The 27,086-nt window shown below is 38.6% G+C and overlaps 1 long non-coding RNA gene across 3 annotated transcripts in view; it reads left to right on the top strand.

Moving 5' to 3' along the window:
• The window catches only part of LOC125414923 (uncharacterized), a 32,757-nt gene extending 5,909 nt beyond the window's left edge, over positions 1–26,848 (top strand). Inside the window, exons 2-6 of one of the 3 annotated variants that reach the window (XR_015735014.1) lie at positions 442–585; positions 3,172–3,317; positions 8,810–8,984; positions 24,835–25,032; positions 25,236–26,848. This is a non-coding gene — a long non-coding RNA (uncharacterized LOC125414923). The remainder of the gene's footprint in view (positions 1–441; positions 586–3,171; positions 3,318–8,809; positions 8,985–24,834; positions 25,033–25,235) is intronic. The other 2 variants (XR_014996997.2, XR_007236449.3) reach the window with 2 other exon arrangements.
• Positions 26,849–27,086: the final 238 nt, after the last annotated feature.

Raw genomic sequence — 27,086 nt, 5'->3', positions numbered from 1 at the left:
GGGAGAGTCGCTTATCTTCCAAGCAACTGTTCCGCACGAGTCAAGGAAGAAAGGTTTTGGGAAGAGCGAAATGTTTGCATGTAGCCTTGAGAATGAATAAGGATTGAGCATGGAATGCGGTGGTGTTGGAAGCGCATCTTACGACAGAGGGAGCAGCAAAGGGCAGAGATGTGGAGTGAGATGCACTGGGATCCTGCTTTCTGAAGCTCCGGATAGTCCGGAGGGAGTTTAGACAAGAGGCTAGAAAAGAACACTGAAATGCACCCGTGAAAGTGTGCTGTGTTTTCAAAAGGTATTGCTAACTTTTCAGACACGCCCTCTATATGACACTTAATGATGTTATTTAATTCTATAATGAATAACTTTGACTTTAAGTTGCTTGATATGATTCCTTCTACTTCTTATTATAATCCAAAATTGGTTTCACTCATGTGCTTGCAGATGGCTTTATGGAACAGGAATTTCTGAGGCTGTTCGTCATTTAGAGCAAGCATTGTGAAAGCCAGCAATAAACTCCCTCTTCCTTTTAAAATTCACGGTGATATCTGATTTACGGGAAGACCAGTGCTGCATTTTTATAATCAGGTTTGCAATGATTTTCGCTTTCAAAGTAACTGGTGACACGAAGCTGTTGTATTGTCATTTTGAGAAATCGTAGACACTATATTATGTGGTTAGGCAATGACAAACGCAGACAGCTTTCTCGTGTCCTAAGATACGCGGAGCCACACTGGCATGTTAACTCTTCCAGCACAGAGGAAATGAATGATAGTTGGTATTCAAGTGAATGTGGAGGATGCCAGCAGTACAGAGCTAAAGGTTTTTGGCATCATCTAGGTTAGCCACCTGTTCTAGCTTCCATTTACTGAATAAATTAGAAGCTCTTGGGAGAGTGTGTGCAACTGACTGGCCTTGTCTTGTTACCAAGGCAACCATTTTTCTCTCTGTTCTATGACTCTGAAAGGGTTCATAACCCATTAGTGCTCCTCTGGGCAAGAATATGATCTTTCTTTCTTTTTTTTTAATTTTCCCTTTCCTTATTTCCTCCATTTTCTGGTCAAGATAATGTGACCAGTAATTGCTCTTACCATATATGTAGATTCAAGACTGCATTTCCCAATTTCAAGGGGAAACTGAAGCGTAAATCTTAAAGGTACATGACAGCTAAATGGAGAAATGCATATAATAATGAAAAATGAGAAAGGTCTTTCAACCTCAAATTCTTCCCAAGCTGAAAATATTTGCAAAGCAGAGCTTATTTATGGCCCACATATGTAAAAACACAGGCTTCTTGAGTCTAGTGCAAGGGGCAGCCTGTGAAAGTCACCTTCATAAAGAGTCCACATGTACTCACATCTACCAGGCTTCTCTCGCTCTGCAGGGACAACATAACAAGAAAGGACAAGTGGATCTTAGTTAAAATCAGATTCATCAAATCAGCAATCTGCTTTCTGAACATCCAAGGACTAAGGAGCTGAAGCAGGTGACTTCTCACTATAGTAGCATCTGCAGAGCCCATGTGTGACATGACTTCTAAGGGTCTCACAGGACCCAAAATTGGAGTTTTTCCCCCCTTTTTACAATGCAGAGTTGTTATTGTGCCATCTACCCTTTGTATACACCCTACCTTTACTAAATATTCATGGATCTAAACATTTTTAGAAGGACTTTTGATTAAGTAAAATTTTATTACCCTTTTTTTTTTCTGAGACAGAATTCACTGTATAGCTCTGACTGTCCTGGAACTCACTCTGTGGACCAGGCTGGTGGTGATCTCAGAGATCCACCTGCCTCTGCCTCCTGAGTGCTAGGATTACAGGAGTGTGTCACCACTTCCTGGCTCTATTCAGCCATTTTGCACACATTAACTCCATGAGACAAGCCTTTTTTTTCTTGCTTTTTAACTAAATGACCTGAGGCCAAAGGAAGTAGGGTTGGTATTTACATCAAGACTTAGCTTATTCTAAAAGGTAATATCTCTTCACTATGGTATACATCTTATGAAATTGTGAAATAAAATGAAAATATTGGAAAGAAAATAATCCTTGATAGAATCCCAAAACTAGACTTTAGTTCTCAGAGGCTTTCTGATTAATTAGTATTTTACTAACAAGAGAAGGCAGATTCAAGTTTTACAAAGTCACGATACAGTGGAAGTTTTAAATTTATTCATAATGGAGGATGACTTCACCACACAGAGCAATATTTCTAGTGCTTATTTTTTAGTTCCTTCCTAGAGTGAAGGGTTAACATTGAACTTCCGACTCCTGTAGCCACAGCACTGATGCTTGCAACCTTGAGAAACATACAATCTAATATAATCTATAATGTTATAGGACTGCCATGCCCCCGTGAGAAACCAGACATGTGATTTAACTCTTGTCACATGTTCCTTTAATTAGATTTACTCTGATTTTCTGTTGATTTTAGTCCTGGATTTTGAATTTTCAAAGACACTATTTCTATTTTTAAGTAAATGGTTCTAAGTGAGCTGATGATATCCTGCTTAGGCCGTTTTTTAAAACACACAGTTCCTCTTGTCCAATAAAGCAGCACACAGATTTTCAGTGTAAAGGCAATGGGATTCTGGCTGTAGCAAAAGATCGACAAGTCCCAGGAGAGCTGTTCCCATTCAGGAACAGCACAAGTTACTCCCCTAGGGCAGAAGGACAAACAAGTCAGATTTGCTTTTTCTTTTCCTGACTTCAGAATCATTGCAAGGTTTGAAAGTCACTCAGAAGAATATGCCAATTATTTTTAATCTGATAAAAATATTACAAGCAAGCATTCTACTTGCGTTTTTAGAAACACCTTTAATGTATTTTTTTCTATCGCTTTCTTTTACTTATCTGGATTACGGTTTTATTTATTTGTGTATGTATGTATGTATGTATGTATGTATGTATGTATGTAGTTGAGACAGAGTTTCATATAGCCTGTTCTGGTCCTCAGATTGTTTTGTAGTGGAGGGTGACATCACACCTTGCTTTATGGAACTGTGATGGTTAGATCCAGAGCTTTATGCAGGGTAGGCAAGCACTCCAGTGGCTAACCTACATCACCAGCCCACAGATGAGATTTAAATATTACTTTTGTACTCCAAAGATTGCTCTATTTCACTGTTTCGTTCAGTGTACTTCTAGCAAGTGTTACTATTTTTCCTTGCTCTAGGTACTCTGCTACATGCTGTGTTCATTGAGATGAATATGCAGCTCCTCTTTCCTGAAATTCCAGGGTAAAAGAGCTGCAAGAGAGTCTGCCCTTAAGAGTTTGATGTTGTCAGATTCTGATGAACTCAGGGACTGAAGAAAATACAGGTATGATTGATGCACGATTTATTAAAAACTCAGGGACTGAAATTTCGGTTCAATCTAAAAACACAAAAAGCAAATGAGCCAGCCGCTGGTTCTTACCTCGATCTCAGTCCAAAATGATGATCTTGCCTCCATCAATCTCAGAATGATACTGAGAGTGAGAGCTATCGCCTCCCATTTTACAATCCTCTCCAGGACTTGGATTAAATGTGTACACCACTGGGATTAAAGGCACATATCTCCCAGTTTCTATGGCAACTACTGTGGCTACTGGGATTAAAGGTGTGTGTCACCACTGCCTGGTCTGTAAGGCTGAGAAATCAGACTGTTTTACTCTCTGATCTTCGGGCATGTTTTATTTATTAAAATACAAATGAAATGCTACTACATAAGTTCCTACAGAAATTCTGGCACACCTATTCAAGCTCAACAGAGTTTATCTTGGACGCCTTGTATTGCTGCCACTGTTCCCTTTAGCCCATGCTCTCCTGCTTGCTCTTCCTTTGCATCACTGTGTCTCTGGGTGTGTGAAAAACGTGCCTTTCTACTCATAGTTTTATTTCATCTCATTTCTGTCTTTCCTTTTTGTTCCTGTTATATTGATTGGCTAATTTGAACCTGAACTTTTCCTGGGTGGTTTTAATTTAGTCAAATTCTTTCACTACCCAACTACTGGTCTCATGAAGGTCATTCTTCCATCATGTCTTCCTTTTTTTTTAAGTTTTAAGGGTCAAACACAGGTCTCACATATGCTCCCAGAGTTATACTCCAGTCTTAATACTGCCTTTGATTACCTGCTGTCAACTAAGCTTATGAAGGGTTGACCTATTCATGAACCCTATGTTTGAACTTGTTTTACCAGAGAAATTCTTGGGCAGGGGGTGCTTGCATTGCATGTTCTTTGGAAAAACACCTGATCTAGTCAAATGTCATTGCTCACAGGTACCAGTTTCTCTGAACCATCAAGTTACATGATGTTTACCACAAACTGCACCACAAAAGTGACACCAGATAGCTTACCACTGGGGAAGTCAGTCAGCAGTATCTACCAAGAAATCAAGCCATTTGCAGTCACAGGATTTTACAAGATTTAGGGGTTTTTTTTGTTTGTTTGTTTTGCTTTGCTTTTGTTGTTTTTGTTTGTTTGTTTGTTGAATTTTTTTTGAGACAGGGTTTCTCTGTGAAACAGTCCTGGTTGTTCTGAAACTTACTCTGTAGAACAGGCTGTCCTTGAACTCATAGATATCTGCCTTCCTCTTCCTCCTAAGTGCTGGGATTTACGGTTTGGTTTTAATCTAGGCATTTAAGAATCATTCTTCTACACAAAAGAGATTATCTTGAAACTTTCGCTCTCTAATGTGTTCTGTTCCAAATAATTTGGGGAAATTTTAGTGTCCCCCTGTTTAGTAATGGACAATGGGAAGTTGTAACCAACACTTCAGAAAGAAGGTAACCAGGGCTGTTCTGTGGAGGTTAGAAGAGGCCACTCTCTGGGCAAAGAACAAGAACTCAAGTCTCAGTGCCTTCGGCCTCTGCATTACGGTAGAACTTGAGCTTGGCTTGCGTCATCTACATTTCACCCAATCAAGAAAGGCCAAGGAGCTTAAGGGAGAAAACAAGGATCTCCCTGGGAAAGAGAAATAGAATAGATTTAGCAGGTGGACTGGGGGTGGGTGGGATTGAGAACAGGAGGAATCAGATGGTGAAGGGGAAGGGAGAAAGTAAATACTGGGAGAAAGGACTGGAATTTGGGGGTGGTTCAGGAGCAAAGTGGAAACCCAATGCAATGGAAATGCCATGAAATCTACCTAGAGTAACCCTAGCAAAGACTCCTAGTAATGGGGGGAGGGCATGGAGCCTGAACAGGACAACCATCTGTAACCAGATAAGGCCTCAAGTGGGACACCACCGCAGCCACAAACCTATAGTTTGTTCTACCTGCAGAGTGTTCTGTGACCAGAGCCTAGCAAAATTTTCATCAACGAGACCAGAAAGACTTCATCAGCAACTAATAGGAACAGAAGCAGAGTCCCACAGTCAAAACTTAGGCAGAGCTCTGGGAGTCCTGCGGAGGAAAGGGGAGAAAGTACAGTAGAAACCAGATGGGTCGGAGACACGAAGAGAACATGGCCCACAGAATCAAGTGACCTGGATTCATGGGGCCTCTCAGAAATGAGGGAGTCTATAGGGGTCTGGCTATCATCTGCATATATGTTATGGCCGAGTAGCTTGGTGTTCTTGTGGAATTCCTATCCACAGAGTTGCGAGGGCAACTCTGACTCTTTTACATACCTGTATGACCTTTTCCTCCTACTAGGTAGCCTCATCTAGCCTTGATGTGATGGTATAATTGTAGCTTGTTATGTCGTGTTTGGTGGCTATCTCTGAAAGGCCTGCTCTTGTGTAAGGGGAGGCAGAGAGGGATGGATCTGGTGGGGAGGGGAGGTAAGGGAACTGCTGTCGGGATGAAACATATTAGAGAATAATACTCATAAAGAATGGCCAAAGAGATAGGCTTACTTGACCACTGGGAAACTTGTGAGTGTGCCAGCACCCACTTGTAATCTGCACTCACACTGGCTCGTTTCTCAGTCCCCTGAAAGGAGTTGGTTTTCATATTGAAGTGGTTGGCTGGCATTCTGTCCCCACTTATTGTTTCCAAGTCTGAGCTACTATCCAAGTCATTATTAGGTGACATCAGTTTTTTTTTTCTTTTACAAAAGCATACTGACTGGAAATTGACTTCCCTTTCTGTTCATTCTTCTTTCACATGGGTAGTATTATTTTGATGTTAAAATACATAAGTTTTCACTGATCTTAAAATTTCTTGAGAATTACTCATGCCTTTACCTGATTATGTGACCTCAGATTTCCTGCGGTATACCTGGAATACTCTTTCTGATTCATCTGTGTTGCAAATTTCAGAATTCTTCCATTCTGACTGAAAGATAGTATTTTAATAATATGTACAATACCATAATAATGTAATATGTAAATGCCAATATATATGGACTCTCTCTCTATGTCACATCTTCTTTCTTTATTCATCTAAATATATGGAAACATAATTGAAATCAGTATTTTGGCTATTGAAAATAACATTAAAGCTAACAGGAATGTATAGATATGACTTTTCCATGTTGACTTCATTTTCTCTAGAGGCATCCTTAGCTGTGGAGTCACTACATCCCTGTTCTACTTTGACTATTTTAAAGAACCTCCATGATGTCTTCCACATTGGCTATTCAATCAGCTTTATCACTAGCAATGAGGAAGGGCCTCTTCTGTATTGTCTAGAACTTAGCTTCTTATATTATATCCTAAGATACAGAGTAATGCTTCATTGCTGTTCTGGTTTATATTTCTGCAGTGATTAGCAGTAATTTTTTTCCATGTATTTCTGTGCTGTTTGTCTTCCTTTGAGAACTGTCCTTAGAATTTTGACTCTTTCTTATAGAGGTTCCTATCATGGTTGTAGTTTCTTTATAAGTGTGTGTTTTGTAAATATTCTCCATCCACATTCTCTCTCTTCATTCTGTCAATTGCTGCTCTCCTGGAGAGAAACTCCTTAGTCTAAGTGATCCTGTTTGCTGTGTTACTTTTGTTTCCTGAGATGTTTTCATGTGTATGTGTGTGTGTGTGGGGGGGTCCTATGAATTTCTCAACCCTGGGATATGCTCATTGGTTCTTAATGGACATGGCACCAAGATTCTTAACTTCTTTCTGACTCCGACAGCCATGACCTCTAAATTTCTATTCTGTTAACAGTTAACAAAACAATAAGCAAGTAATAAGTTTATTTTTAGTGATTGAATACCATATTTTATTTTTAAAAATCTCAGAAAACATGAAAAAAAAAAGACGAGCATAAAGTTGAATGGTGAAGGCTGTGAGTTGTATTCAGAAGAAATTACCCAGCTGATGGATACTGACAGCCCTTTGATAGACATGCGTTAGCATTTATAGTTGGAGTCTTTGGAAAATTTTCCAGTTTTTATTTTAAAAATTTTCATACATTTTGATCATATTTGTTCCTCTGTCCCAACATTTCCCAGATTCTCTCTACCTCTTTACTGCCCATCTTCATGACCTCTCTCACTGTCTTCTCTCCTCTTTCAAAGAATCAAAAAGCAAAAGAAAACAAACAAACTCAATAAGATAAAAAATACCAAACAAAGCCAAACCAAGACAAAAAAGGATATGAAATACACGGAGTACATTTTGTGTTGGGCAGCTGCTGGGCATGGAGCCTGCCCTGGAGTGTGGTGATGTACCTAGGGTTATTCCATTGGAGAAAACTGATAGTTCCTTTCCCAGAAGGCATGGATTATATAGCTTCTTGGTCAGGTGAAGAACTTTCTATTCACTTCCCCTTTTCAGAGCTGGGATTTTGTTGGGTTTGAACCTGTGCAGGGGTCATGTCTACTGTCACAATCCCTGTGAGTTCATACGTGTATCAGCTCTGTTGTGTCTCGAAGACACTGTTTCCTTGGAGTCATGCACCACAGTTGACTTTTAAAATTGTTATGGGAGTAACCAACCACTTTTTTTGAGATGCACTCCACACCTGACACTATTAAAGTGGACAGGAACCTGAGACTAAATAGGTCCTGGGCTGAGGGGAAAGCCTATTACCATTATTCTCCTAAAGGGACATTGAAACAAAATGACCCAGATGGCATACTGCTATACCCAAAGATCAGTGTCTCCCACTCAAGACTCAACATAAAAGTTTCTTCACGCAGTAGATGGAAATTAACTCAGAGATGCACATCTGGCAAAGTGCAGAGAGAGCGAGGAAGGTTGGAGAACCCAGTCCTAAACGGGATGTCATTACCAAAGTCCTCCCCTCAAGGATCAGGGGTCTCTGTGGAAAAAGAAGCAGAAAGGTTGTAATTTTTCAGCACTTACTAACGTGATTTTGTGGAAACATTTTAACTTCTATGTAAAGCTGTAATCTACATCCCTCCATGTACACATGTGTCCAGCACTCACTGTCATGGTTACTTGAGAATATGTTGGCTCTTTTGCAAGTTATATAGCACATCATTTCCTGATTGGCATTGAGACATTTCTAGTTTTTAACATAATATACAAAGATGGTATAGGTACATTTCTACAGATGTTTTTGAATATTTGCTGTCTAATTTTTTCGGTTGCATTTTCAGTAATAGACCCTGATTAAAGGCAGGAACATTAACATTTTGAAGTATGTTGCCAAACTTCTGGTGGTAGCTTGGTAGACTCTTTCTTCACAAGTAATTTACCAGCAGTAAATTTCATAAAGTTTATGATTCTTCTAAAGATTTATTTTTATCATTTTTTGTCATGGGTGTGTGTGTATTTGTGTAGAAGCATACATGCATGTGACTGCAGAAGCCCTCAGAGGCCAGAGGCATGAAATGTGAGCTCCAGGAACTGAATTGCAATTGTCTGTAAGAACAGCACATGTACTTTTCTGCTGAGACATCTCTCCATCTCTGCATTTCATAAAGTTTATAGGTTTGCTGACTGGATAAGCAATCAAGTTCACTGCTGTCTGAGTCTTCAGGTTATGTCCGGGTTTTGAGCACTGGTGCTGAAGTTGCTAAGGAATTTGAAATTTCGCTGGTGATGATGTCCCCAATCTGTCGTCTCTCCAAATGGAACTCCCTTAGAATTGAAAAAAAGGTAGGTGTTTCTCTGCAGAGGATGGATACTAGTCCCCTAGCTACCACTGAGGGATGGAGTTCTTTGGGTTGCATAGATACTTTCAGGATGCTTGACTACCAACTGTTAGCAAATAAGAAGTTTTCTCCCACAACTGCTTTCTTTTTCTATCCTTGACCTGAGACTAATTCTTTTGAATTATAGTTCTTTTTCAAATATAAAACATCCCTTACCTTTGTACTGCCTTTATATCTTCAATTGTCAAATTATTCATATTCTTCTAGAACTGAATAGACATTTTTTTTTAAGACAGAAGAAAAACACAGAAGACCCAAAGTGGTTCTTATCCTTTCTAAGGCTATGACCCTTTAATACAGTTCCTCATAGTGTGGTGGTCCTCAACCATAAAAATACTCCATTGCTATTTAATAACTGTAATTTTGTTGTTATTACAAATCATAATGCAAATATCTGATATGCAGAATATTTAATATGTGAACCTCAAAGGAGTCACAATCCATAGGTTGAGAACTACTGTCCTAAGTGGTGGTGACAGTAATTCAAACCAGCTTGAAGGAAAACTTCCCAGATGTGTGTGACAGATTCAGTTCTTAGTTCCTAGTCTCCTAAGGTTGTGCCATATGTAAAGATTTATTCCTGGGGAGTCCATTTGATGACCTGTCACACTTCCTATATGGCAGGAACACTATCTCTGTCCCATCTTCTGTGGATGAATCAGGGGCATGTTATACCTCAGTGGACCATTGAGGATATTCTAAGACCGCTGGTTTCACAGTTCCACCTCTTGGTTCTGTGGCTGCAGACACCTGGACTCCTCTTGCTCTACTCCTGTATAAGAGATTTAAACACACAATGCTTCCACACTAATTCTTTCTCATTTTCTCACTAGTGTGAGTTATTTCAGGTCACCGAGTCTTTGTAAATGATCTCAGTATTCCCCACACTCTCATTTTGTTGGAAGATTTATTTAGGATCCAAAAGCTACTGAATGAATTAACTTTTAAATATGACTCATGCTTCGAAGGAGGAAAGCAGCTACATCAAAGGGATGATAAAATCCTAGCTTTTGCTTATTTTATTGCCCCCACATTAATCCAGGCTACTTTTATTCTTAAAAACACCTTGAAACTTTCCCAAACCACATGGTGAATCCCAGTGGCCAACCTGCCCTGAGATTCTTCATTGCATAAGGCTGTCTCACTTCTAATGAATTTAGCACTGTTCGAGATGCTTCTGTCTCTAGTGACCCAAGATGTCCTCATGGCTTTTATCTTGGAAAGATTTTGGTTATTTGGCCACATTGTCACCATACTTTGATGCAGTTTGTTTGCTTTTGGAAGATTTAGATTATTTCTGCATTAGGAGTCAACCTTAAACAAAATACAACTTCACAGAGTATCCCCACATACCTTTGGACAATTAGAATATGTCGGCTCAACATACAGAACTCATAAGCAACCTAGAACCATTTCTCAAAGAGAAGGGATACAATGACCTCTGCATGGCTATGCCATTGCTTTTGAACCTGAATTATGAATCCTTTTATTTTATTTTAAAAATAAAACAATCTTTTTTCATTTTACATACCAATCCCAGTTCCCACTCCCTTTTTTCCTCCCATTCCTTCCACCTTTCCCACTACCCCACTCCCCGTCCACTCCTCAGAGGGTAAGGCACATTGCTTTGGGGAAGGTTCAAGGTCCTCTATATCTAGACTATATCTAGACTGAGCAAGGTAGCCATCCAAAAAGAATTCCCCAAAAGCCTGTACAGGCTGTAGCGATAAATCCTGGTGCACTGACAGTGGCCCCACAGTCTGTGCAAGCCATACAACTTTCACCCACATTCATAGGATCTAGTTTGGACCTATGATGGCTACTTTCCTGCCTGGCTGAAGTTGGTGAGCTTCCATTAGCTCAGGTAGACTGTTTCAGTGGGTGTCCCCCTCAGGGTCGTGACCTCTTTTCTCATAGTCTTACTCCTCCTACTCTTCAGTTGGACTTTGGGAGCTCAACCCAGTGCTCTGCTGAAGATCTCTGCCTCTGTTTTCATTAATTGCTGGATGAAGGTTCTATGGTGGCATTTAAGATAGTCATCAATCTGACTACAGGGCAAAGCCAGTTCAGGTATGCCAGAACAGGTCACGAAAGGCCTCAGTGACTCCCTGAGACACAGACAGTGACAGAGAAGACCAACAAAAGTTCCCAAAGACACAGACAGCCATTGCAAGGATTGGACCAAGAGGCAAAGATACTGCTGGCACCATTTGGAGGAAGAGATGGGTAGGTGCCAGTACAAGAATTCATTCAACAACCTAAAACACAACATGGTAACATCAGAACCCAGAGGTCATACAACAGGAAGACTTGATCATCCTTACTCAGAGGAACCATAAAAAAATGATTTTAAATGTAACTTTATGAGGATGATTGAGACCTTTAAGGAGGAAATGAAAAATTTCATTCAAGCAGTCGAGGAAAAGACAAGCAAAAAATTGGAAGAAATAAATAATTATCTCAAAGAAACCCAAGAAAATCAGGAAAAAAACCAATCAAACAGGAAGCAAACAGTTCCAACAGCTCAAGATTTGAAAACTGGAATAGAGGCAATAAAGAAAACGTGAACCAAAAGAATTCTGGGTATGGAAAATCTGAGTAAATGAATGGGAACTACAGATTAAGTAAGCATAAGCAACAGAATACGAGAGATGGAAGGGAGAATCTCAGGGGATGAAGTTACTATAAAGAAAATAGATTCTTCAGTCAAAGAAATGTTAAATCCAACAAATTCTTAACATAAAACATCTGGGAAACCTGGGATTCATGAAAAGACCAAACCTAAGAATAATAGGGATAGAAGAAGGAGAATAACTCCAACTCAAAGGCACAGAAAATATATTCAACAAAATCACAGAAGAAAACTTTCCCAACCTAAAGAAGGATATCTCTATAAAGGTACAAGAAGCTTACAGAACACAAAATAGGCTGGACCAAAAATAAATCTTTTAATTTCCTATTTCTACTAGCTCTTTGAGAATCTTGTACATTGTGTTTGCTCATATTTACTCTCTCCCAACTCCTTCCAGATCCATCTGTCATCCCAACAAACTCAACTTCATGTCCTTTTAAAAAAAACAAGACAAAACAAGCAAAAATAACAGGAATGTCAAGTACAGTGTGTGCTGCCCATGGACTGGGATGTGCAGTCTTCACTGGGTACAAACAGGGTATTAACATGGGCCATAACCTTAAAGAAAATACACTCTTTCTCCCAGGAGCTATAAATTCACAGTCTTGCCTTAACTAGGTGTGGGATTTCACACCTACCTCCCATCTCCATGCTGAAATTTTCTCTGGCTTGAGCATGCATGGGTCTTGTGCATGCTGTCATAGCTGCTGCAAGTTGACTTCATATGTACAAGTGCCTTGCCAAGTCCAGAGGATACTCCTCTCTTGTAGTGAACCATTGCCTTTGGTTCTTAAAATATTATTGTCCCCTCTTCTGGGCTGAGCCCTGAGCCCTGGGAAGAGGTTGGTTATTAGTGCTTTAAGAGATTTATTTATATTGGAATTCAGGACTGTGAAGAGTCAAAAAAAAGAAGGAATAAAGAAAATTGGATTTATCATTCTCTTTACACACTGAGAGCAGTACAGCATCATTTGAAATATTTATACTTGTAATCATTTTCTGTCTTGAGGTCAGTAACAGTTATAAATTGATGGGGATTCTGGAACTATTGATAAAATCTGAAGATAATAATTCAGGAAATCCAGTCAACACTAAGTCTATTATTTAGGAAAGATTTAAGATAGATGAGAAAAACATTTGCTTTTAAATAAATTGTCACTTTTTTCCCATGCAGTCAGACCTCTAGTCTATGTCAGGAGTTCTCAGACTTCACCACTTACTCATTGCAAAGCCCCGGGAGTCTTCTATAAAGATGATGATAACAATGACAGAGAAGATGGTCAGTCTCATTCCAAATATACAGATTCAAATTTGAGACTTCGGTTTAAAACTTTCTTCTTTTAAGCAATTCCGGTAGAGCAGGCTGAAAAGCACAGGCTTGTATAGCACTGTGTCACCCAGTCCAATGCTGTCTCTTACTGCTTCCCTAAGGATTTGACCACTCTTAGTTTCATGGAATACTTGTGAGGTTGCTTTGGAATTTCTGGTATATTTTAAAATCAATAAATATGCTTTTAAAACATAAATATCTCATTGACTTCCCTTATTAGTGTCACAAAATGCCTGACAGAAGAAACGTAGGCGGGAAGGTTCACTTTGACTCATGGTTTAACATGACACAGACCACCATGGCCGTAAATACATGGTGGCCAGAACTGAGCCTGTGCCAGCTGAAACTGATGCCTCGGATTATTATATCTCAATGGATCAGACAGCAAAGGGGGATCAGGAGAGAGGAGGAAGAGACCCCAAAAGAAGTTGAAAACAGAGAGGGTAATATATTGCAAGTAAAAAAGAGGGTGAGGGTAGGACAGCCCCGGGAGAAGAAAGAAAGAGAATCATCAGAGGCAGAGCCCAGGTACACAGGGAAGGGTAGTAAAGGATCAAATGATGGAGAACAAAGTGTAATAAATATGTCATTACTGAAAAATGACCACAGTGTACACTAACCTTAAAGCCAACTTAGAAATTCGAACACAGACGCATAGACACACACACAGACACACACACACACAATGAGACTGAAAGCGGACCCTATCGACATCATTCAAAGCCCATCACCTGCCCTTCTATTCCTAAAGGTCTGCAATTTCTATGAGGAGCATACCAACTGGAGACCAGGTTCTCAAACACATGAGTCTGTGAGTGACTCTTGGCATTTAGACAGAAGCAGTAGAGTTGAAAATGCATTGCTAATGCATGTAATTCTCAAGGTGAGTTCTCACAAGGTGGCAAGAACATCACCTGTGATGTGGGGGTTTGTGATGATGTTCTGGTTTTCTCTAGTGTCATCTGGACTATGTGCAAAAAACTTTGGGTACTTTGGGACCTCTGAAGACTAAGAAGACACAGTGTTTTGTACTGGAAAATTCTGTATGATTGACTGTCAGTTAGTTATAAGCAACCTTTCTCCCTCACTGACACGAATTCCATGGAGTACCTTCACTGCTGCTCTTCATTGCAAAGCAGCCCTTGAGCTCTCAGGGGCCTACTGATTTCTTGTCCATATTTAGCAAGCAGCACTGTCACCTTTCATGGTATTGCTGGTAGGCCTAAAGGAAACACCCTGCTATGTTGGGTGAGGTAAATGAATAAGCCCCTTGAAGACACTTTTTAAAATGCATTATAGTATAAATAAACACTAAAGTTAATAAACCATGATCTAAATATTTGAGTGGACAACTAAAAGCCATAGAGATGAAATTGTAAGAACCATAGTCTCTAATTTCTCCTGAAATTGTATTTGTAATTGTTAATTCTAGAAACTCAACAGCTATGAAAGTCGTGGAATCTTAGCACGTACACACACATGCGTTATTTTATTAAGTGTAAACTGCCTACCTATAAGCAGCACTCTGACTGTTACAGAGATTACATATTTTTAACAGGAAAAGTCCTTGGCCTTAAATTTAGTAAATTTAGGTAAATTTATAGTTGTGGAGCTAAGATTGTGACTGATTGGAGCACATAAGATCTAATACTAACTATGTGATTAATGTACAGTTAAGGGAAAACTTTACAACAGCACACTATGTGACAATGGCTTTAGAATGATGTCATAGGCAAAATAACCAAGGAAGACTTCCAGTGATGTAGTTTTAATAATGGTGGCAAGTTGTAATAATTTTGCCTCTTTCACTTAGACTTCTTTTTGTTGTTATTGTTTTATCTTTTGCATTCTTTATTGTGTTTTATGTTTTATTTCAAGACAGGGTTTCTCAGTAACTATGAAGTCAGTCCTGGAACTTGTTCTGTAGACCAGGCTGGCCCCAAACTCAAAACAATCTGCCTGCCTCTGCCTCCCTAGTGCTGGGATGAAAGGCGTGCACCACTTAGACTTCTCACGTAGACTCCTAATTGCTAAATCAGATTTCATTTTCCTCTTAAATAAGGCTTGAATCTATCCATTTTTTTCCTTGTTTTCTGTCTTCAGGTCTGAGGTATCACTTTCCTGCTGATCAACTGAGAATCTTTCCACAGTGTTCTGGTATCGGTTTTCAGAGAAGGGGGGTGGGAAAAGACTTACAAAGAGGGGCATAGAGAGAAACAAATCACTTTTATATTGTTAACTTTCTGAAATAAACAACCATATTGCAAAGAATTCTTTGGTAAGATATAGAAGGAAGTCTCTATGATGAGGGGATAACTTCAATACCCTAAAATTTGACTCCAGATGACATCCATGGAAAAGTTAGGATCCTTACCAACACAATAGGAAATGACTTCTGGCACACCTGAGTAAACTTCTAAATAGACTCTTTTAATTGGGGAGTTTCCTCCTAAAAAGAGAGTCAGGCCCAAACCTTAATTCCAGCTATGAGAAACTGTGAGCAGAGAACCCAAATTAGTCCTGTGTATATGTGAGAAGTCAGGCTTTTTTTGGACCACCAGCACCCAAATAATGCCATGGAACTTACTATTAATTGTGAAAGCTTGACCTTTGTCCCGCGCTACCGTCTCGCCAGCAAGAACCACGCGGTACACATAGGATCCTTCTGCAGAAAAGCTTTATGTCTCTTGAGAGGGAGAGCATAAGCTTACATGGCGGAGACCCAGATAAGATGGAACCCATCCCTTATAAAGGAAACAGACCCTGCTCTGGACGTGTCATTCCTAGATTGGTCAACTGCTCCCAGTCCCAGGTGAAACCTTGGGAGTAGTGGAAAATACCAACACATGTGAGCTTTCTAGCTCACCTGGCGGTGCAGCGCCATCTATGGTGGAGAGTGTGGTTGCGGCCCTCTACAGACCTTAGCTTAAGTTTGTTCTCAACAAGCTCTTATAACATAAATTAACCTGTTACTATTAATCTATGTTCTGCCCCATGACTCTTTACCTCTCCTACATTTTGTGTGTCCAGCTCCCTCTGTATCTGGCTGGTAAAATCCCACACGACTCAGAGATACTTCCAGAATTCCCCTCTTTCCCTGGAAGTCCTGCCTATTTACTTCTTCCTAGCGATTGGTCATTCAGTTCTTTATTAAATCAATCAGAAGACACCTAAGGCAGAAACACATCTTCACAGCATACAAAAAGATTGTTCTATAACACCGGTGTAGACTTCCAATGTGAGAAAATTGTGAGGAAATAAATGTGCATGGACACTACATTTATTTTTGTGAATTTTTTAAGGAAGCACTGGCTTCCCTGACATCCATGCCATCCTGCAATCTGTCAGTGGGGTGAGTGCAGAAGTGATGTGTGCCATCTCCAGTCCTTGCTCACAATATTATTGCAAGATCCTTCTGAGCACTTCCTCCAGTGGCTCAGCCAGATTTCATACAGAGATTTCAGATACTCTACAAGATGGTGGACTCAGGAGATGGAAGCCATCCTGGCGAGGAATCAGCATGTAGGAGGCTGACCGCCGAGTAACCGCCTAACCACTTGCTGCTGAATTACATCACTTACAAATTTGGTGATTTCTTGATTAGTTGTTTAATGAGGTCTAATATTAGCTTTGTCAAACAGCAATGCTGTGGAGGTGTGTAATTAACATCTCATTGCAGGATTAGAGCTTAATCTGGGAAGAAACCAGATGGTAGAAGGGCAAGACAAATTACACTTTGTGATATCCCTAATTCCTAAGGGGATGGGATTTAGGTGACTCTTATTCTGATAATGAGCCATTTATCCACAAATCATGCAACATGCCTTTTTGTGACTGCATTAAAACATTGTTTTAGAAACCTTTTATGAATACATAAATGGGGTTATTCGTGTCCTTTTGGAAATGCACCAGCTATTCCTGCTGCAAGTTTTGAAACAACATGAAGTGCACCTGAGCTATCCACTAGATCAATGGGTTTTATGTCAGCTCTCTAATAGTTAAATAGAGCAAAGGTTGATTTTTGTAGCTTCACCAATACTTAACATAATAAAACCTATTCATATGCATAGAAGGAGCATCATCTCTTTTTAGTCATTTGCTTCCCTTATGGATGGGATAAAATATATCTATTCAATACAAAGCCTATTGTGCACACAATAAAAGGGACCTAGTGAACTATTAAAGATGAAGTTAGGTAACACTATTTACCTTTCTGGAAGATATAGATTTTAATATCTGTTCAATAGCATATCAGTCAAGGACCAGTGAAAGGTTGGTTCAACACTGAACTGAGAGGATTGAATTCCTCCACCCAGGCCACAATTCCCATGCCATCTGTGTTCAAACAAGTCCTGCTAAAATCTATTCATGCTTTCTGTAATAAAGATAGCAATTTCCATGGGAGTTCAGACTTTCAACACCATCACCTCTATAGGCTCTTATCGCAACACTTAGTCCAAATTAGCAGTCACACATTTTGATGAATCGATGCTATTTCCTTGGTGACAAAATTGTTTTACATAATTTGGTAATTCATGACTAGTATGATATTAAAAATGAGAATATTTGTTCTAAATTGAGTTGATGGATTGCTTTTTAAAACAAAAATACATGGCCAATTTAAAACCAGAACAAGCAGAATAAAGTCTAAGTTATGAAATTAAGATAAGATTTATTAACTTTACTAAACTCCATAAATTTTATCTCATTAACACCAGTGAGTTCAGTCAATTGCAAAAATCATATAAAGCAAATGATTGAATGTACACATAAATAAGACACATATGATTTTTTCCTATATCAATTCTATGTATGCCTAACATTTTCTTCACATCTCTGAAGGCCTAGTGTTTTGTTCACTTTGACTACCTTTAAAAAATATAGATCAGTGTTGAATATAATATCGATTCATCATTCAGAAATAACTAATTTGAAAGTTTTTTCTTCCAATGTATATCTCAGCTCTTTTGATTTTCACATTTCATAGTCTACCACTTATTTATTTATTTATTTTGCATTAAAATCAGTAGACTAAGTCATCGTAAGGTTCCTTTCATTGAAAGATTTAGAAATAATTAGGGCCTCAGAGTTATTGATAAATCAAAACTGTGAGATAACAATTGTAGTGGTGTTTTAATGAGAAATTTCTTCTATAGGATCTTGTATTTGAATAACTGGCCTGCAGCTGCTGGCTGTTTAGGGAGTTTTATGGAATCTGGGGAAGATGCAGCCTTGCTGGAAAAAGTGGTGACCATGGAGTCAGCTTCAAATGTCTATAGCTCCACCCCACTTCCAGTTCTCTGTTTTCTGGGTACTGAAGAAATGAGATCAGTTTGCCTCTTACTTCAGTCACCTGCTTCCATGCCCCCATGTCTGTTTTTGGACTCTCTATCTAGAACAATCAGGACAAAATAACTCTTAATTCTGTACAGTGCTTTGGTCTTGGTGTTTTATGACAATAACAGAGAACAATCAAGATAGAAATGTGTTGGTCTTTGTAGACAGATGCTAAAATGAATTGCAAGACTAGCTCAGAACTGAGTATAATAAAGGGTTATTTATTTAGGAGTAGACCTACAGATCACAATCTTCTGCTTGAATGGGGGACAGAAACCAAATTCAGCAGCAGGAAGACAGAGGAAGTGCGCTTTACATTGGCATTTATAGTAAAAGGGGTCATGCCCAAGTGGGCTGATAACCTAAGGGCTACTACTGCCTGAAGGATTTCCTACAGCCAGTCCCACTTTTGTTGAAATAAGAGAGTTCTAAGCCTAATACAAAATTTTATACAATAAGAAAAAATATCAAGTATAAAAATTAGAACTACAACCAGAATAAACAATATCAAGCAAGAAACATGTGATAAATTTTTCAATAATAATCCTACCCTAAGGAATCTAAATCTTGTATTATAAATAATTTGGCCAAGTCACAAGAGAAAAGTAACTATGACTATCTAGCCTTAAAACACATCGAAGACCTGAGAAGAGAAATAATATTACTTGAGTAAGCAGGAAGTGCAATCAAGCAGCTTCCAAAATGTGCAACAAATGACAGAGACAACTGGCAACCTGGGCAATAACCCAAAGTCTCATTTACAATGTTGGAACAACCAAGTTTGACTAATACCTAGAATAATTGACAGACCATATTCAGAAGCAGGAAATTTTTCAAAACTGTCTTTCCTTGTCTTGGCAGAATTTGACAATCTTTTTTCTTGTATCCTGTCTGTCCTGATCAGACATGGTGCATTTTGTCAGTGGTCGAGGCATGGGCAGTTCCTTCCACAAAGGACAGTTTTGCCAAGAAGAAAACAAGGTCCAAGTAATGTTTGATGAACCAAGACCCTCAAAATATCACCATGAACACTTTGCCCAACAAAAAGCAGGAAGTAATTTGGAGAGAACTATGCCCAAATTCCCAAATATTGTTTATAAATGTTTGTTTACATTTAAAAGTAAATGTGCTATAGAGATATTATGGATCTTGGTTTATTCATATAAATTTAAGGTATATATATATATATATATATATACATATATATACATATATATATTTCTGGTCTTGATTAGGTATTGTGTTTGCTTGAAAAATAGAAAATGAAAGGCATTGTGTTTGTGCAGTTCATTTGAAAATGTAATGTATAATTAAGAAGCATAGGGTAATAGATAATTATCTATAATAGTCAAACTTGTAATCATGTTAGTTCGGTTTGTCTAGAGATATGTTTCAGTTAAATAGGTATTCTTCAAACCTTACAAAGATTCAGAATATGGCATTTAAGATATTTTACAAGCTTAGGACTTTTCATGACACTGAGACACATCTGCTCCTGGCAGCACCAATAACTTCAAGAGGAAATTGGGCACCAAAGAGACTCCTCATGGAGTTTTGTTAGCCATTTGGTCAAGAAACTGCTCTTGTCCAGACCACTTGATTGGACTTGCAGGACCCACAGAGAAATTGACAGCTGAACTTGCCTAAAGGTGAGGCAGTCCTTCGGGGTTCCTGCTTCATGAAAGGGACTGCTAGACATTCTGCAGGACACAGAAAAAAAAGTGACTGATAAACTGTCAACATAGGCAGAACTGTCTTTGAAATTTCCTGCTTCATGGAAGTCTGCGACATACTATGGGCCTGTAGGCTGAAGATGGATGCCTCAATGTTATAGAAGAATTTTGGGTGACTGTCTAGACAGCAAGATGTCTCTGTCAATTCTAGAGTTTTAGAAGTTGCTTACAATACACTTCCTGTTTACTTAGGTAATTTAACCTTCTGGAGTCATTGATGGAGTTGAATAATAAATACTTAAAATTATAATTTTTCTTAGTTATGATAAAAGATAAACTAGATATAAATATTATAACTGTAATTCTTGCTTTATACCTTTTTGTTATATGTATTTTTTCTGTGTTAAATTTAAAACCTTTCTTTTTATTTAAACAAAAGAGGGGTGGTGATTTGGGATTGCCCTCTGTGTGCTATGAATACCATTGTTTAATAAAGAAACTGCTTTGAGCCTATAGCAGGTTAGAGCAGAGGTAGGCAGAGAAAAGAAACTGAATGCTGGGAGAAAGTAGGCAGAGTTAAAGAGACACCACATAGCTGCTGTTGGGGACAGATGAGTCAGAAATATGCTGGTAAGCCACAGTCACATGGTGATACACAGATTAATAGAAATGGGTTAAATTAAGATGTAAGAGCTAGCCAATAAGAAGCTAGAGCTAATAGGCCCAAAATTAATTTAATTAATATAGTTTCTGTGTGGTTATTTTGAGTCTGGGCAGCTGGAAACAAATGAGTGAGCTCCAACGACAGGCCTGCATTTGAAACCTGAATGTAGGTAAATTTCTATGAAGTTTATACAATTATTCTGAGAATTATTCTTTCTTAAAACTAAAATTTAAAAACTAGAGTCTTTTCAGAATTCAGAGCTTTAATGAAACTAAAATTTTTATGGCATTTAAATTACATCAGGTAGAACATTCAATTATTATTTTATGACACACAAGACCTTCACAGTATTAGGCATTAGTAGGACCACCACAGGATTGCAAAAATGGGAGGAAATTATTCTATACGTAACAGACAACTTATGCTTCACAGAGAATTGGATATTATATACAACCATACATAAAACATAAATTCAGGGGATGGAGAATTGGATCAGATCTTATGAGCACTTGTTCTTATAGAGAACATGGGTTTGATACCCATCACCCACCTGGTGGGTTCCAACTATCTGTAATACCAGCTGTAGTGAATCTGACACACTTTTCTGATCTCCATGGGTACCAAGCATGCATGTGGTACACAGCCACACATGTAGGCAAACACTCATACACATTAAATGATAAATTTAAAATAAAATATAATTTTATTTTGTCTTGCTGAATTTCAAAGCTCCAACACTAGAAGGTTCAGTGACCAAGAAGTGATAAAATAAATAAATGATGTGAAAATGATTCCTAAGATAAACACAGAAATGAAAGTATGTTGTGGCTAAGAAACGTTTTCTGTCGTGAATATTTATTTCATTTGAAATAATACTAAACACTTCCCATTTTCATAACTTCTTCCCTTCCTCAATTTGCTCAGTATTTATTAGGTACTCACTGGGCTAGGTGCACAAATACACTGAGGAATAAAGGGCAGGCGTTCCGAGCCTGAGCACCCAGAGAGAGTGATAAATTAAGAATGTTCTTGGCCCTTTGTGAATATAACAGGGGAGCTTGTTTAAGATGAGAGCCCAGAGAGAGCTCTTTAAGAAATGAGACTTTGTTAAATTATAAAGAGTTTCCATTTACGCCCCTCCTCCCAACGCCCTCCCACTCCCCCCCTCCCTCTTCTCCTCCCTCTTTGTCCCCAAGGGAAGTCAGGGTCTCCTGCCCTGTGGGAAGTCCAAGTTCCTCCCCCCTCCCTCCAGGTCCAGGAAGGTGAGCATCCAAACAGACTGGATCCCAGTATATGCAGAGGAAACCAGTCCCAGTGTCATTGTCAATGGCTTCTCAGTAAGACTGCAGGCCAGCCACATTCAGAAAATCCGGCCACATTCAGAGAATCTGGTTGGATCACATGCTCGTTCAGTCACGGTCCATCTGGCCTTGGTAAACTCTCATTAGATCCGACCCCTTGTATCAGTGGGTGATAGTATCCCTCGCAGTCCTTCGTCATTTTCTTCCTTCCATTTGGATCTTGGGGGGCTCAGTTCCGTGCTCCAACGCGGGCCTCCATCTGTATCGTCATCCAACGCCAGATGAGGGATCTATGGTGATAAGCAAAATATTCATCAGTATGGTCACGGGCCAAGGCCGGTTCAGGCACCCCCTCCTCTGTCCAGAGAACAATCTGGGGATCTCTCCTTGGACCTGGGATCCCATATATAATCAAGTTTCCTGTAAACTCTAATATGACTCCCTTAGTTGAAATATATTCTTTATTTTATATATTCTCTTATATTTTTATATATAATTTTTAATATATTTTTATTATATTATAATAAAAATTTTTATATATTTTTATTATATTATTTATATATTTTTATATTATATAATTTTTATATATAATTTTATATATTCTCTTTATAATTTAATAAAATTACTTTCAAAAAAAATCAAATAAATAAATAAATAAATAAATAAATAAATATCTGTGTAACAAAACTATATAAATATGGGGTTATCCAGTTTCCAATCGCTAAAGCTATGTTCTTTGAAAGTGCGATTATCCTTATAATAATAGTATTTTACTCAAAAAATATTAGCAAATGATTTAATGTCTAATAAAAAAGGATGCAAATAAAAAAAAAAGAAATGAGACTTTGAGTTCAATCTGACTGTTCAGTTGTTACTAAGAAGAGCATAAAACTGTTGGCGGGGTGGAATTTAGGAAATCTGCTGCTGAGGTTAAAGTACGAGTGAAATTCAGGAAGCACAAACTATTTTAAGCTTCATCCACAAAACGTGTAAATCAGATGTAAGTCCTACAGAATGGAAAAGAAAATATATCAGAAATAGAACCAAGAATTTCAAATTCTGTCAATGACTCTAAAAGGCATCCACCTTTCTGCCAGTCATGTGACACACTCCTTTAATCCTAGCACTCAGGTAGTAGAGATAAGTAGATCTACAAGTTCAGGTAAGCTTGGTCTACATAGTGAATTCCAGGCCAATTAGAAATTCAAAGATCAAATACACACTATTAAATTGAGTGTGTGTTTGTATTTGTGATTACTGAAGATAAATCATGTTGACTTATTGATGGAGGAAGGTCATCTGTCTATTGTGTTACTTTCATTGGTTAATAAAGAAACTGCTTTGTCCTGATAGGTCAGAACATAGGTAGGTGGAGTAAACAGAACAGAATGCTGGGAAGAGGGCAATGAGACAGACACCATGGAACCAGCCACGAGGTCAGACATGCTGAATCTTTCCTGGTAAGCCACCACCTTGTGGTGCTACACAGATTATTAAAAATGGGTTAATCAAGATGTGAGAGTTAGCCAGTAACTAACTCTCTAGAGATAATGGGCCAGGCAGTGTTTAAAAAAATACAATTTCCGTGTAATTATTTCGAGGGTAAGCTAGCTGGGATCCTGGTAGGAAGCGGCCTGCTCCTTCCTCCTACAGCTTATGCAACATAAGTTGGGTCACCCAGATAACTGAATTACAGGTTATCTCTATGTGTGTGTATTTACACAGTACTGAAACCAGTAGCATGTCTGATGGTCACCAGCTAATGAAAAGACAAGGGATGTGAATACTAACAGAAGACTTTTTCAGGAGTAAAGGCTAGAGGATGCCAGGAATCATAGTGTAAGGAAAGGTGCCAGATGTGCTTGAGTAGAAAAAAGCAGTAGGTGGCTTGAGCCAGCAGAGCACAGAGAATCACAGGCACATCAGATGCTGATGACACCACCATGTAGCATCCTGATGTATGAATCCAGAGTGACTAAACTTTCAGCATGTCAAGGTGATGATGCATCATATTAGACAAATATTGGTCGTTTCATTATTGCGTTTATACTTCTTTTCATTTTTGTCACAATATGTCTACAGCGTCCCAAGTCCTCTTGGAGATGCTTATACCTAGTTCCTTTTAAAATGATTTATATTTTTTAGTTAACATGCAAAATCATGGAGTTTATTATGATACTTTTACACATACGTCATGTTGAGCCTCATTAAACCCCTAATTTCTTTCTCTCGTTAGTTTTCCCTCTTCAAGAAATCTCTCATTCTTTAATGTCATTTTTATTAAAATTATTTTTCTGCCTTTCTCTCCCTCAAGAACTCCTGCTTCTCTTTTGTGGTCCCTTTTCTACTTTTGTGATACACACACAGACATAAAGTTGTGACAACTTCAACACTGGTCAAAAGTTTAAGTGAGGAGACTACTGAGATTAGGCAATATCTTAACTAAGCCCTTGTTTAAAAAATCCACAAAAATAAATGCAAAACACGAATTAACCAAAAGGAACTTTCTCTCCAATAGACAATGATAAAGAATTAGTATTCCTCTTTCAAAATGATTGAATGGAAACCAGAAAGATTGGACCAAAGAAAGACCTCTACCCAACAGATTAAACACCAAGTCCAACAATTCTACATCTGGCTTATCTAACCATATCCTAAGTTCAGCATGAAGTCATCTGGGCTCCAACGGCCCTGGGTAACCCCAGTCATTCATCTCTGCAGTCTGAACCCTCTATTTTGAAGGAGATACATTCCATTACTGCAGATTTCCTGACCACCTCACAGTCCTGGCATCTCTAATACCCTCGAAGAATTATCTTTGTCTTTAGCTTCCTAACTCAGTGCAATCACTTCTCAGGGCACCTTTGCAAGGAATATGACCCCACGGCACATAAGGGAGGTACTGCTCACCTTGAATGATAAGGCTGGTGGTATTTAATATGCAGAGGAACATCAGGAGTGGTCAGACATAAAGACTTGCAGAAATCGAGACAGAAAAGCTCTCCTAAGAATGGGACGAGGAAGTACCAACAACGTCTTTGTGCTCAAAGAATGGGTAAGTAGTGGTCCATTTTAATAAAACAGTCATTAAGAGTTGGGGAGGACACTCGCATAACATTATTCCTGGGAAAGAGACTTCGGGATACAAAATGCTCTGTGAAAGCTAACTCATCAGCTAATAGAAGCCTTAAGATGAGGGTCTGACTGAAAAGAGTATGGGGTCTCTTCCCTTGAATTGTATATTTGTTTGCTTTTTAGATGGAGTTGATCCTGTGAGGAGAAAGTAGAGTGTGAACGCATATGCACTAAAGAACGGGTTCAGCAGCCACACTTCTCACTGCCCGTGTCTTTCGTGTCGCGTAGTTGCCTGACTCTAACACAATTCGGCAAATAATGATAAAAGTCACACAGTGGTGAACTGACTCTCCAGTGTGCACCCGTCCTTTTTCATCAAGGACACATTATTAACACATTTCATTTTTTAAATTATCTTTTCCAGGGGCTGTTCATTTTTAGAGAAAGGCTCTGAGTACACACATGGAGTTGAGCAACACTTTTTCTTGAAGAAATGGCTGGCAAGATAAATGACACATCATTTCATAAAATAAAGTAACGAAGCATCTGAGCGGTTTGAACATTTGCTATAAAATTTGCAGCCCCATAAGAAAACAGAGCACAGAATATGATTAAGGAATCTGGGTAAACATCCCGATGGGTGGGAACCATCGGGCATATTAATCGATCTGTCTCCCAGCTACCTTTCCATTTATCTGGTCTACCTTGACAGTCATTAGTGGCGGTTGCTTGTTAATATTGGAAGTCAGATTTCATGCTCAACAGTTGCTACACACGCAAGTTATAAACCGCACCGAGTATAACCAGATAAATGCTACTCAGAAAATTTCCACAGTCATAAATTAGGCGAGGGTTTAAAACGTAGAGTTTGTTAAATGGGTCCTGAGTGCGTAGCTTAGAGGTTTTGCTTTCTGGATCGCTCTGTGTGTGTACCTGTCGGCCACAGTTTTTGCTATCAGATGCTGTTGCCAGGGCAACTGCCTCCTTTGTACAGGCTTAGGGTAGCTGCTTCTTTTTGGAAATGGACTCTGGGCTGGTTGCCAGAATCCTGGTTCTTAAATTCAGGGCTCTGGTTTGGCATAATTAACCATTTAAGTGGTCTGAGGAAAAAAATACAGAGTGCAAAGGCTTCTTGAGATTTTCATTCTCAAAGGGAATTAAGGGCAATTATATTAAAAAAAATACATTGTCTTTTGCCGTGACATATACTGTGTTGATAGGGAATGGAAAGAAGATTGCTTTATTTATTCAGTAATTTAAAGGGGAGTAAAGCATTATTGATGTTTCCAAAAACAATTCATAAAGGTTATAGTTTAAGTCTCATTCCCTTATTCTAACTCACCACACAGGGAAAATCAATTCCCACTAATAAAAGACAAGAGAACTGTAATACATTCTATAGTTCTCTTATGTAGCAGAATTTACTGTTATAAGAAGAAACAGGTATCCTAGCTTACTCTCATTAAAATCATTCACAGAATCCACTTTCCTTTATTGTTTGTTTTTTTCTGTATTTATTTCATTGACTTCTGCTCATACTAGGATTTAAAACTGAGAAGAAACTGTGCACCTTCTATTCTTAACTTTGGTATTTACTGCACATTTGTTTATGAATCCATTTCTTTCATGTTTGAGTTTCAATGATTATTTTAATGAAAAGATAAATTGTTCATATTTTCATGAGGTCAAGATGTGAGATCAGTTTCTTGTACTTGCTTTTGTCTTTTCTGCCATGTAGAAATTTGAACCTTTATCTATGTTAGAATTCTTTAATAAAATTAAAATCTTGCTTCCTAGAGATCTTGGCTGTAGACTTGTGCCTTTAAGAGACTTATTCAGAGGGCAGTTCTGAGAGCCCATATGACCTGTTCTTTGGGTTCATAGGGATGCAGACACCAGGACATTCTTTTTCTACAGCTTTATATCTGATGCCTAAATATAGGTGTAATCATGGAAGCCACCCCTTCCTAAACACATTACCAGACCTCCTACAATGGCTTGAGAACTTCCCTATGTGTATTGGTTACCTTTCTT

This window comes from Myodes glareolus, chromosome 15 (assembly GCF_982192425.1).
Source record: "Myodes glareolus chromosome 15, mMyoGla1.1, whole genome shotgun sequence".
Lineage (NCBI taxonomy): Eukaryota > Metazoa > Chordata > Mammalia > Rodentia > Cricetidae > Myodes > Myodes glareolus.
Note: the sequence above shows the minus strand (reverse complement) of the source record. Positions and strands in the feature narration are given on the sequence as shown.